Raw genomic sequence first — 13,810 nt, 5'->3', positions numbered from 1 at the left:
TCAACAAGTAGATTTCTCGTATCATTTCTACTAAGGTCATCAAATCATACCGCAAGCAATAACTATTAACAAAAAAAACAATCTCATTTTCTCTACAATCGTCTACAACCAATAGCTCGCATAGTGCCAACATGTGTCCTCATGATACAAGAGTCCTCATAAGGAAGTCATTGTAGCTCATGGACACATTATAAATAGGATAAGAAACTATTAACAAACATTTAAAATTGAACCTACCAAGGTGCTACCAGTTAAAGCATGAGTAGAGTAATTCTCTTCTTCATAACTACAAGTGGCTGATATTCAAGATGGAGGAGTTGGTGGTCCGACATAATTTCCGAAATAAAGTAGCTCATCTGTTGGCTTGGGAAGCTACCAATCAGTCCAACCTTAAAAAACTTATGTGTCTAGTAGCCTGACCCTGCTTTGTTGTGACCAGGATACCGGCAGACAAGGATGAGCTTCTTTTGTTAAGCCTATTTTAGAAATTACTTGTAGGAAATCGGCTAAGCTTGGGAATTTGAATTCCATAGATGGAATATCTGCTTGTTGTAATGATCCTGTGGATCTTTTGTTTGAACTTTCATAGTATTAAATAAACTAGTCTCAAGATACGTGCGATGGCGTGTATTCTATTGCAATGAGTACTAATTTATTTAAAATTTGTATTTAAATAATAAAAAAAAATATAAGTTCCTAAAAATAATTATATATGTTAAATGTGTGTAACGGCCCAACCGATCGTTTTGAGCTTTTGCACTTCGCTCGCCAGTTCTCGGGCATGAATAGCCACATGTGATGTATTATGACTTATGTAAATTGTCGGTTTTGGTTTTCAGGATAATCGGAATAAATTTGGAAGAATAGTTCTCAATTTGAAGTAGTTTGAAAGGTTTGACCAAGATTTGACTTGTTAGTAGATGACCTCGGATTGGAATTTTTATGATTTGGTTAGCTCCATTAGGTGATTTGGGACTTAAGAGCGTGGTCGGCATGTGTTTTGAAGGTCCAGATTAGAGTTAGGCTTGAATTGGCGAAATTGGAATTTTGGCGTTTTCCGGTTGATAGGTGATATTTTGATATATGGGTCGGAATGGAATTCTGGAAGTTGGAGTAGGTCCGTTGTGTCATTTTTGACGTGTATGCGAAATTTCAGGTAATTCGGACGAGAGTTGGTAGACTTTTTGATCGAAAGCAAAATTTGGAAGTTCTTGGAATTCATAGGCTTGAATCCGATGTGATTTTGGTGTTTTGATGTTGTTTTGAGCGTCCCGAAGGTTGGAATAAGTTTGAATGAGGTTATGGGATATGTTGTCATGTTTGGTTGAGGTTCCGAGGGCCTCAGGTAAGTTTTAGGTGGTTAAACGAATCATTTCATGTTGATGGAAATTGCAGAAATACTGTTGTTGGTATTGCAAGTTTTTTTACCTCCGCGTTCGCGATGCATGTCCCGCATTCGCGAAGGGTTAGGGTGTGAGGCTATGGAGTTGGCCTTCGCGTTCATGAAGATGGTCTCATATTCTCAAAGGGCGAAGGTCAATGGCCACCGCGTTTGCGAAGTTTATGCCGCGTTCACATAGAGGAAGAAGAGTAACTGGGTCCCCAAGGCGATTGTTCTACATGTTCGCGTAGTAGAGGTCGCGTTCGCGAATTGTTGTGTCAGTTGTGCATCGCATTCACGAGAGGGTTCACGCGTTTGCGTAGAAGGAATTTCGGTCAGTAAAGTTGTGTGCTTAGCGAACGCGAGGGAGATGTCGCGTTCGCGATGAAGAAAAATCTGGGCAGATAGTTTATATTTTGAAACCGAGGGTTTAAGTCCACTATCATAAAAGCCATTAGAGAGCTCGAGAGAAGGTGAAATTTGAGGAGTTTCTCAGTGGAGCTATTGGAGTAAGTATTCTTCACTCATATTTGGTTTAATTCCATAATTTAGTCTTGAATTTCGTCATTTAATTTGAGAAATTAGAGTGGAAATTGGGAAAAAATGGAAGAAAAGTTTGAGGATTCTTTTGGGGATTTGAATGGAGATTTGATGTCCGATTTGGGTGTTCTTGGTATGTATGAACTCGTAAGAGTGTAAGGATTCTAGTTTTGTAATTTTTATCGAAATCCAAGACGTGGTCCCGAGGGCCGGGTTTGGTCAATTTCAGGATTTTTGGTATAAATTGGATATTTTCGAGTGGGCTTTATTTCCCTAGCATATTTTGATGGTACGAATCTGCTTTTGGCTAGATTTGTAGCATTCAGAGGCCGAGTCAAGAGGCAAAGGTATCGCGGGCTAGAGTTTGGACCGGATCGAGGTGAGTAATGATTGTAAATGTTATCCTGAGGGTATGAAACCCCGGATTACACATCATATATTGAGGTGATGCACACGCTAGATGACGAGTATGAGGTCATGCACCATTGGAGATTGTGACCTAGTCCATCCCGAATGACGATTTTACCGCGTATTTGATTGAAAACTGTTTGATATCATCATGTTTTGGGCTGAATGTCATATTCGGGCCTCATGCCGACTATTTCGACCCTTATGGAATTTTTACTGATATTTCCTCACTATTTTGACTTTATATTTGTACTCAGTCATGCTATATTTTACTGTTTTCATAACTCATCCATGTTTACTCTGTTTTAACACATTAAATGATATTTTAAATGATAATTTGGGCTGAGCATCATGTTTTACTGTTGCCCGAGTAGCTTATGAGATTCTGACTGAGTAAGGCCGAGGGCCTGTGTTGCGAGGATACACTGGTTTATGATTATGAGGTCGGGGGCCTAAGTTGTACGCCACGAGGTGGCTTGATATGAGGCTGAGAGCCTATTTGATTACGCCATGAGATGGCTTGATATTGCGCTTGGGCCATAAGGGTCCCCTCCTAGAGTCTGTACACCCCCAATAAGCGCGAGTACCCTGAGGGAGTGATATATTGATTATGCCACGAGATGGTTTGTTTTTGCGCTTAGGCCGTAAGGGGCCCCTCCCGGAGTCTGTACACCCCCAGTGAGCGTGGGTACCTAGTATGAGATGTGATATAGCCCGGGGGGCTGATGTTGTTCCACGTTCTTGCCCAAGGGGCGATTCTTGATTTATGTTATGCCCGAGGGGCTGATTACGAGTGGTTGTAAGGCAGCCTGAGGGGCTGGTTCTGTTGACATTATGCCTGAGGGACGGTTTATGGTACATGTTTTGCTCGAGAGGCTGTTTATGTTTCCATCCTTTTTACTCACTGTTTTATCACTCGTTTGAATCTATTGAAAGTTATTTTAAAAAAGTTTTGTAGAAATTAAGTCTGATTTATGACATAAATGATTTCTGTACTGTTTTGGAAAGGTACTGCATTTGTTGTAGTGTTACGCTGTGTTTTACATGTTTTCTTACTGCTCAGCTTTCATTTACCTTTATTACTTACTGAGTTGGAGTACTCACATTACTCCCTGCACCTTGTGTGCAGATTCAGGTGTTTTTTGAACTCGATAGCGGGTGTCGAATGCTCAGAGGCAAAGTCATCGGAGTTTAGTAAGGTACCTACCCGACATTCGCAGCATAACTTTTCTCCCTCTTACTTTTATTAGGCTGTATTTAGTACATTTTTAGACTTTTCTGTTGTATTCAGACCTTAGTAGATGCTCGTAACTTATGACACCCCGATGTCGGCCTTGTATATTATTTCTGCACTATTCATTTAGACTTATATTATGAAACATTTGTTTAAATTAAAGGCTTAAACATGATTCTTATTGATAAATGGTTAATTTGGGAGTTGTGTCGGCTGGCCTAGTTTCACGATAGGTGCCATCACGACCGAGTCGGTTTTAAAGTCTTGACAAGTTGGTATCAAAGCCTAGGTTACATAGGTATCACGAGTCATAAGCAGGTTTAGTAGAGTCTCGCGGATTGGTACGAAGACGTATGTACTTATCCTCGGGAGGCTGCAGAACCTTTAGGAAAAACTTCACATTCTTGAATTCTTATCGTGTGTCCTCGATTCAGCTTGAAATGTAACTCTTTGAATTCCTTCCACGCGTTCATATGCGCGTATGAGCGCTCCGTATCAGTTATGTATCGACGACTTGTGATTCCCTGATCGAGGGGCGAGATGTGATCTTTGTGTGTGGATGTTGGGCCAGTCTGGAGGACTTGAGGCCGGGGTTTTGCCCCCAGCTTGAGCACTGAGGTATTGATTGTGTGAGCATGTGATTTTATATTTGTATGTCCGATAGTGTCCCAGTTAGTGGGAGTGATGGCTGGATAGTTACGTGATGAGTATGATGTGACTGCGAGATGTGTGCATATGAGTTGAACGAGACAAGAAGGGTCTGCTTGGGGATAGTAAGAACTACCCGGTGCTTGGTTTCCATCGTGATTTGATGTTTAGCCCGAGTTATGGGCGTGTTGAAGGACCTTTTCATGTTGCCTAGTTGGGAAGTGAAGTGGATTTCACGTTGTGATATGAGTTCAGACTCAGGAAGATTAAGTGACTGCGTAATGTTTATGACGGTGGAAGGGTATAAGGAAATGTTAGTTTGAGGCGAGGCAAGTGGGTTATCTCCTGCGGAGTGTTCTGAAGTTTGCGTGATCCTTTATGTCATTTATTGGAAGATCTCTGTTACCAGTGGAATATATGTGTTGCAATTTGAATTTGGGTTGCCGAAGAGAGTGGGCTTGACTGTTGCGAGGGTGAATGCGAGATTTGCAGAAGATCTAAAGTACTACATGGTCTAGGTTTCATGAGCTTATGGAAGATTGAGTTAATCTCACTATGGTATTATGGCAGTAATAGAGTATATGCATTATGGATTATTGTGTGTTTTGATCTATGGCTTTGAGCCAAGTAGGGGAGTCTGCTATTGATTAGTTGATTGCACGGTTATGTGCTATGTTGGTTTCAGTTTGAGGCGTGCTGGTGAATCAGTTATGGCTTACAGAGATTGAGATCGAGGATGGCTCGAGTAAAGGAAAATTTTGACAAAGGTTATATTATGCTTCATAGGTGTATAAGAATCATGGAATGTCTTGAGTGGTTATTGGTAAAAGATGTGCGGTGCATAGAACACAAAGTTGCTTGGTTACATTAAGGTAAGGTTGCATTTTGCGGTGTTGGAGTGTTATTGGAGCACAGGTCATCCGGCCCATTTGATCAGTCTAATTGAGGTTTGAGTAAAGTGGATGACTCTCGAAAATGGTTCTAATGTGTTCAAGATTTTACGTATAATAATTGGAGATTTTCAGGATGTATTTTTGTCTAGAAACTGAGGTTTGCATTGGAAGGTGTCAAGACTTGTGTCATTTTTATATCAATTATGGGATTCTATATATCAGTATCAGGAAGGTAATGGCTTCGAATTCGCAGGAAGTCTTATCAGGGTAAGTATTTTGAATGTGGTGCTTTTAAGAATATTTAAGGGAGTATTCGGCGGCTTATGAGCCTTAGACGGTGTGGTTTTAGCTTGGGTCTCGTGTGGTGAGTCGGGGTTGAGGAATTGTGGTGTTATAACAAGAAGAAGTATCAAGTTGAAGGTAAATTAGAGTGAACTTGGATAGATGGGATAGCTTGGGAGTAGGCCGGATCGGCATGGTAAGGATATGATTAGTTCTTTGGATGTTTACGAGGTAATGAGTTTCTGCGGGTGTTTCACGACAATGCTCTTGGGTTTTAGTGGCTTGCGTAGCTGGTTGAGTTAGAAGGATTCAGTCCTGACGGTTTGGTTTTGTACAGATGGGACTCGGAGAGTTCTTGATGATTCCTACCACGGTTTAGAGGTATATATTTTTTACTGGTAGGAGAAGCATGTGATGTATAGTAATTTTCTCCTTGATGGGATCAAATAGGAAGTTCTTGGCCAGTTGGGTACGTAACTACTTGTGGCTCGGAGGGATATGAAGTTATCATGTTTATCCTAGGATGGTATGTTATATGTGGTTGTTGTGGAGGATTGAGATCTGCTTGTGTAAGGTTACGGTTCAGTTTTGAAAGGAAGGTCACAAATTCTTAGGTAGCATGGACAGTTTCAGATGACTAGATAAATAAGATCACTGATTGGTGTGGCTTGATGAGGGTATACATTTTAGAAAGGGCGATGTGTTTGAGTTGAGGATACTTCATTAGTATTGCGGCACTTTCTTGTTGGATCGACTGCTGATATTCGAGTTTGCTTGGTAACACAGAAGAATTAAAGTAGTACCTCTCGTGGGATGATTGGGTATTAGAGGTGTGTTGTATATTCGGGCAGCGGAGTTAGGATCGGATACGGTGATTTGTGTGCTATATGGAGTTGGAGACTAGGAGTTCTCATACACAAGTTAGGTCGTGGTTGTGGACCGCGTATATCGGTCTTTTTGGTAACTATGGAAGGTTTGGAGGCCCGAGTGGATCTTTGTTGCTTGGTATGTTAGGTTTTGGAGGTGATATTGGGTATAGACTGGTTGTCTATGTGTCTTGTTATTCTGGACTGTTGCACTAAGGAAGCGGCATTGGCAACGCTAAGGATGCTACGGATTGAGTGGCGAAGTTCGACGGATTATGTTCTTAGTAGGGTGGTTTCATTTTTGAAGACCCAGCGGATGGCTGGGAAGCGTTGTCTTTCCTATTTGGCCCTCGTGATGGATATCAGTGCAGAGACTCCTACCATTGATTCAGTTCCGGTGATGAGGGGTTTTCCGGATGTGTTTCCTTCTGTTGGGCATGTCACCGGATGGGGTTGTTGATTTTGGTATTGATTTGGTGTCGGGCACCATAGCGTATGGCACCGGCGGAGTTAAAGGAGTTGAAGGAATAGCTTTAGGAACTCCTTGATAAGGGGTTCATTGGTAGATCTATATGGACGTGTGTTCTGTATGGCTTTGTTGACTTCGAGTTGCTATTGGTGAGGGATGTGTTGATTCAGTTGTTATTGAGCTATTAGTGTCCTGGGGTGATCTATGAGTTAGTTTTCTGTGTTGTGAGGCGTTATGATTTGTTGGTTATAGGCACATATGGTGCGGTTCCATTGGGGTTTCATAGTGGAAGTCGAGCGGGAAGAGTACTAGGTATTTCTCGATGGATGGCGTATCGGTTATGTCCTTTCTGGTTTGTATGGTGTTATGTGTTTGCTTCACCGTGGTTATGATGATTTTCTTTGGTTCTAGACATCAAATTGCGTGTGGCTGTCAATTTTGAGCAGAGTGACTAGAGGTGTTTCATGTGGATCAATGTTTGGATAGGGTCGCGCATTGCAGCGAAGTTATGTGGAGCTATGACCTTTCAGGTTAGATTTGTGTGTTCTGTTTCTATTATGTGTGACAGGTTCCCAACATTTTGTTATGGTGGTACTGGTGAGCTTGCGGTACAGCTCTCTTATGAGTCATTTTTCATGATTTGAGTATGTTTGGATTGTTGCTTATTGGTGCACGGGTTGCACGAGTTGTGGCTTTAGATTGTATTGATGTGTCATGTCACCAGAGTAGTTGTGTTGGATTAGATGAGATTGTTGGGATCTAGAATGAATACAAACGGATTCAATTTCAGCATGTTGGAAGGATAATGTCGAGGTTCAGCTCAAAAATTTATTAGGGTCCTTGCCAAGGGAGAAGTGGCTTCATGAATGGCTGATCTGAGAAATGGTTATGACTTATTGTGTATTTCATTTATCATTGGCAGTATAAGAAAGTGTTGGAATGAGACTTCATTTGATAAGAGGTACTATCGGTATTCGGTTGTTGTGTGCAGTTGCTGTGATTAGAAGTTCGCTACGAGCGTTTGAGTTATGTGGTATATCATGTAATTGAACCTAAGGTTACATGTATGGGTTTTTACAGCTTGTTCAGGCTTATTCAGAGTATAGATGTGAGGTTATGATCTTGTAAAGGATTTCAGAAGTGGAAATGTGGTTTTAAGGTTTATGGGCTAGGTTGGATTACGAAACTTCAGTTACATTGTGTTATCGGACCTATATGAGATAGGGAGATGTGATCACCCCCGGCGGGTATGTGCATGGTAAGGTTTCACAGCGATTTGATGGGTTTCAAAACAACTCTGGGCACGTTCGAGGACGAATGTATGTTTAAGTGGGGGAGGATGTAACGATCCAACCTGTCATTTTGAGCTTTTACACTTCGCTCGCTAGTTCTCGGGCATGAATAGCCCCGTGTGATGTATTATGACTTATGTAAATCGTCGGTTTTGGTTTTCAGGGTAATCGGAATGAATTTGGAAGAACAGTTCTTAGTTTGAAGCTTAAAGTTTGATATGTTTGACCAAGATTTAACTTGTTAGTAGATGACCTCGGATTGGAATTTTTATGATTTTGTTAGCTCCGTTAGGTGATTTTGGACTTAGAAGCGTGGTCGGAATGTGTTTTGAAGGTCCGGAATAGAGTTAGGCTTGAATTGGCGAAATTGGAATTTTGGCATTTTCTGGTTGATAGGTGAGATTTTGATATAGGGGTCGGAATGGAATTCCGAAAGTTGGAGTAGGTCCATTGTGTCATTTGTGACGTGTCTACATATGACGACCCGGTCGGTCATCTTAAGAATTAACGCCTCGATCTCCTATTAACTGTTTTCCCCAAGTTTTTTCTGCTATTTTAATTTGCCAAGATGTTCGGTTCTGAGTTTCGGAGGTTTTGGGACACTTAGTCCCTAAATGAGAGCTTAAGTGTTGGAAAAGTGACTATAGTCGGAATAGAGTGGAGACTGTAACGACCCGAACCGTCGTTTCCTGTATTTTCGTCCCGTATTCCCCGTTAAATGCTTATTCATGTTTCAATATGTGTACTTGGTGAATTTGAGTCAATTCGGATCGAGTTTGCTATGAAATGGGACAATTAGTCTCTTTAAGGAAGAATTAGTTTGGAAAAGTCAATCGGACATTGACTTGTGAGTTAGAGGGATCGGAATTGAATTCCGATGATTAGGTTAGTTTCAGGGGATGATTTAAGGCCTAGGAGCGCAATCGGAATTAATTTTGGAGGTCCGATGAAGAAATTAGCTCATTTTGATGAAGTTAGTGTTTTGGCGATTTCCGGTTGATAGGTGAAATTTTGATCCGACGGTCGGAATGGAATTCCGAGAATTTATGTAGCTTCATTATGTCTTTGGACTTGTGTGCAAAATTTGAAGTCAATCGGACGTGATTTGATAGGTTTCGGCATCAGAAATAGAAGTTGGAAATTCTAAAGTTCATAAAACTTGGATTGGAGGTTGATTCATGATTTTAGCATTGTTTGATGTGATTTGAGGCCTCGAGCAAGTCCGTAATGTATTTTGGGACTGGTTGGTATTATTGGTCGGGGTCCCGGGGGCCTCGGGTGTGTTTCGGATGCCCAACGGGTCATTTTTGGAAGATTTTTGCCGTTTTGAGCATAAATGTAATGATCTAAAGGTTCATTTTTAGTTCTAGAGATCCAAATTTGATTTCGAGACTTCCAAAATTTAAATCATGAATTATAGGACTGATCTGGAAATTTTGGTTTAATTTCATCAAGTCGCGATTGGGTTTTTGACGTGAAATGTGAGTTAATTGTTTAACTAGCGAAATGGGTATTGAACTGGGCAAACGAGCTCCAAATTGAGTTTTGATTGAAGGGTTGTGTTCGTATTATTATTTTTGACTCATAGGAACAAGAATCGTCTAATTCCGAGTTTGTATGATGGAGTTAGAGCCATTTTAGTTAAAAATGGCTGTGCTGCAAATTTCTTAAAAGCTGCTGTATTTTCTGCAGCAGTGAACAGTACCCGCGCGTGAACAGTGAACAGTGACCTCACGTGCATGAACAATGCCCGGGGCTCAAGTTTTGCGAATTTCATGAATTTCGATACTTTTCGAGTTTTTTTGATTGGGTTATATTCCTTTAGCCTATTGTAATGTATTCGTTGTGGTTTTGACCAGATTCGACGCGCGAAGAGGTAAATTCGAGAGGCAAAGGCATAGCGGAGTAGACGTTGGACCGTTTTGAGGTGGGTAATGATTTTAAATGATGCACTGAGGGTTTGAAACCCCGGATTGCACAACATACTGCTATGTTGAGATGAGACACACATTGTATGACGAGCGCGAGGTTATTTACTATTGGGGATTGTGACTTGGTCCATCCCAGTTGATATTTTTACCGCGTAATTGATAAAGATTTATTGTTTTTCACTATGATTGGGCTTATTGCCATATTTGGGCTTCGTGCCAATTATCTGAAATCTTTTGTGAATTTACATCACTATTTTCCTCACGAATTGAAATATTATTTGAACTCAGTCCAATTGAATTATATTATTTTGTGAACTCAGCTACATTTATACTCAACTCGAGATTTAATGATATTTATAATGCTGTTGAGCTGAGCACTATTGTTTTACTGATGCCCAAGAGGCTTATGATTATTTTCTGGACTGATTGAGGCCGAGGGCCATACGTGAGGATATGTTGAGTGATGTGAGGAGGCTTTCAGGCCTCGAGTGTTATATGAGGAGGCTTTCAGGCCTCGTGTGTGATGTGTGAAGGCTTTCAGGCCTATTGATATTGCGCTTGGGCTGTAGGAGCCCCTCCGGAGTCTGTACACACCCCCAGTGAGCGCAGGGTACCCAGGTGAGTTGGGAGTGGGCCCGAGAGGCCGTTGCTTGTGTGTGGTGAGTTGGGAGTGAGCCCGAGGGGCTGATGTTGTGTGCTGGTGAGTTGGGAGTGAGCCCGAGGGGCTGATACTATACTGAGATTTACATATTGAGCCCGAGGGGCAAGCTTTTGATTTATCCTTACTGTGGAAATTATTTGTCTTTACTGTTTTAAAAGAAGAATTATCTGATACTCACTATTTTACTGTATAACTGATTTTACTGCTTGGGATAGCGCTATATTGTGCCGTTATGAGATTTCATGTTTTCAGTCGTTATTTATTTTTATTACTCACTGGGTCGGAGTACTCACATTACTCCCTGCACCATGTGTGCAGATACAGGCAGAGCTGAGTTCGCTCCTGAGCGCTGATTCTTTCCAGACCAGGCGGTGACTAGGAGTAACGAGGTAGCTGTTGACGTCCGCAGCCCCGTTTTCTCCCTTATCTTTGTTATTTATGATAATTCCAGACTTTGTAAAATATTAGTAAACTCTGTAGTAGCTCATGACTTGTGACACCCCGATTTCGGGCTGAGTTGGGAGGGTTTTCCTTGTTCTATCACGTTTATTTCGCATTTAAGATTATATTGCCCATGATTTAGACTTATTCCTGCTAAGTAATTATAAAGAGATGTACTGTTTTGTTGATTGGCTGGCCTTGTCCTCACGAGAGGCGCCATCACGACCGGGTTGGGATTTTGGGTCGTGACAAGTTGGTATCAGAGCCTAGGTTACATAGGTCTCACAAGTCATGAGCAGGTTTAGCAGAGTCTCGTGGATCGGTATGGAGGCGTATGTATTTATCTTCGAGAGGCTGCAACACCTTTAGGAAAGACTTTATATTCTTGAATTCTTATCGTGCATCTTTGATTCAGCTTGAAAAAGTGACTCTTATAATTCCTTCCACGTGTTCGTATGCGCGAACAAGCGCTCAGTATTAGATGTGCCTTGATGGCTTGTGATTACCTGATCAAAGGGATAGATGTGACCTCTGTGAGTGTATGTTGGGCCATTCTGAAGGACTTGAGGACGGATCTTTGCCTATGGCTTGAGCACCGAGGTGCTAATTGTGCGAGCAAGAGTTTTGAACTTATATGTCTGGTATTGTCCCTATTAGTGGGAATGATGGTTGGATAGCTACGTGAGGAGTATGTTAGTACTGCGAGATGTATCTATATGACTTGGAAGTGACGAGGAAGGGCTGCAGGATGATAGATGAACTATTAAGTGTTTGATTTTCATTGTGATTAGATGTGTAGCCCCGAATTATGGGCGCGTGGAGAATCTTTTCATGTCTCTTATTTGGAGTGAAGTGAATTTCATGTTACGGTATGAGTTTAGACTCAGAAAGATTAAGTGATTGTGTATGACCGTGGAAGGTATACAAAAATATTAATTGGAGGTGAAGCAGGTGGGTATCTCCTGAGGAGTGTCCTAAGGTGGTGTGATCCTTATGTTGTCTATTAGAAGATCTCATTTACAAGTGAAGAATATGCATTGAAATCTAAATTGGGCCTCCTAAAGAGTGGGCTTAACTGTTGTGTGAGTGAATGCAAGAATTGTAGAAGAGTTAAAATTCTAGATGATTCGTGTTTACACAAGCTTATGAAGGAGTGAGTTTAATCTCACTATGGTATTACGACAGCAATAGAGTATATGCATTGTGAATTATTGAGTGTGTTTTGATCTATGGCTTTGAGCCAAGTTGGGGAGTTTGCTATTAATTAAGTCGATTGCACGGTTATGTGCTATATTGGTTCCAGTTTGAGGCGTGTTGGTGAGTCAGCTATGGCCTACGGATATTTAAGGTCGATTAGGTGGTGACCGGGCCCATTTTTATGCTATTCCAGGAAAGACAGATGCTATTGCTTCATATGATGTCATTATAGGAATTGTTCCAGTCTGCCACAGAGATTCCTTTGTATTATTCGATCCCGATTCCACCTATTCTTATGTGTCCTCATATTTTGCTCATTATTTGGGTACACCCCTAGAGTTTCTTTTTTTATCTGTTCATGTATCTACCCCAGTGTGCGATACTGTTGTTGTGGACCGTGTGTACCGGTCATGTGTTGTGATTATTGAGGGTCTGAAGACCCGAGTTGATCTATTGCTATTGAGCATGGTGGATTTTGATGTTATATTGGGCATGGATTGGTTATCTCTATGTCATGTTATTCTAGACTGTCATGCTAAGACAGTTGGCTATGCCAGGTGTACCGCGGATTGAGTGGCATGGTATGACTGATTATGTTCCTAGCAGAGTAATTTCTTTCTTGAAAGCCCAGCGTATGGTTGGGAAAGGTTGTCTGTCATATCTAGTTTTTGTGCGAGATGTTGGAGCTGAGACCCCTAGTATTGATTCTGTCACAGTTGTGAGGGATTTTTCCCAATATATTTCCTGTAGACCTGCCAGTCATGACACCAGATAGGGATATTAATTTCGGTATCGACTTGGTGCCGGGCACTCAGCCCATTTCTATTCCACCGTACCGTATGGCACCAGCAGAGCTGAAAGAATTAAAGGAGCAGCTTCAGTAACTCCTAGATAAGGGGTTCATTCGGCTTAGCGTGTCCCCGTGGGGTGCACCAGTCTTATTTGTGAAGAAGGACGATGGCACAATGAGAATGTGCATTGATTACAGCCAATTGAATAAAGTAACAGTGAAGAACAAGTACCCTTTGCCTCGTATTGATAGCTTGGTTATGTGCGAACAGATTTGAAAGTTTTCTTGATGGTTTTTACCATGGTTCGAGCCGGATATCTTACCGATGCGCGGACCATATTGTATATTATGAACCCCTCCAAAATGGGAGAAAATAGAAGATTTCTAACTGTCGGAAAGTAATTTTCCTATAGCCCGGAAATTCTAATGATATTCTTGCATTTGTAAAATGATGGCATAATAGACGTGGTATGTTATGCAGGTTTAATATTTTCATGTACGAGGTGGCAGTTCATTCTTGAAGAAAAGGACATGAATTATGGATAGAATAGTCAGTTTCAGATATTTAGATTGATTGTTATAACTACTCGGTAAGGCCTGAGAAGGATGCACATTACATTCTGATTAACAGATGTCTATTGGCGTTTCAACGCTCACTTGGTTGATCGACTACCAATATTTCGATCTTGTTATGTATTTAGAAAATTTTTGAAAATAATTATCTTGGGATGATCGTACTTGAGGGACGTGTCAGTCATTTGGGTGCTGAGGTTGTGA

The sequence above is a fragment of the Nicotiana sylvestris genome, chromosome 5 (genome assembly GCF_000393655.2).
Source record: "Nicotiana sylvestris chromosome 5, ASM39365v2, whole genome shotgun sequence".
Taxonomy (NCBI): Eukaryota; Viridiplantae; Streptophyta; class Magnoliopsida; order Solanales; family Solanaceae; genus Nicotiana; species Nicotiana sylvestris.
Note: the sequence above shows the minus strand (reverse complement) of the source record.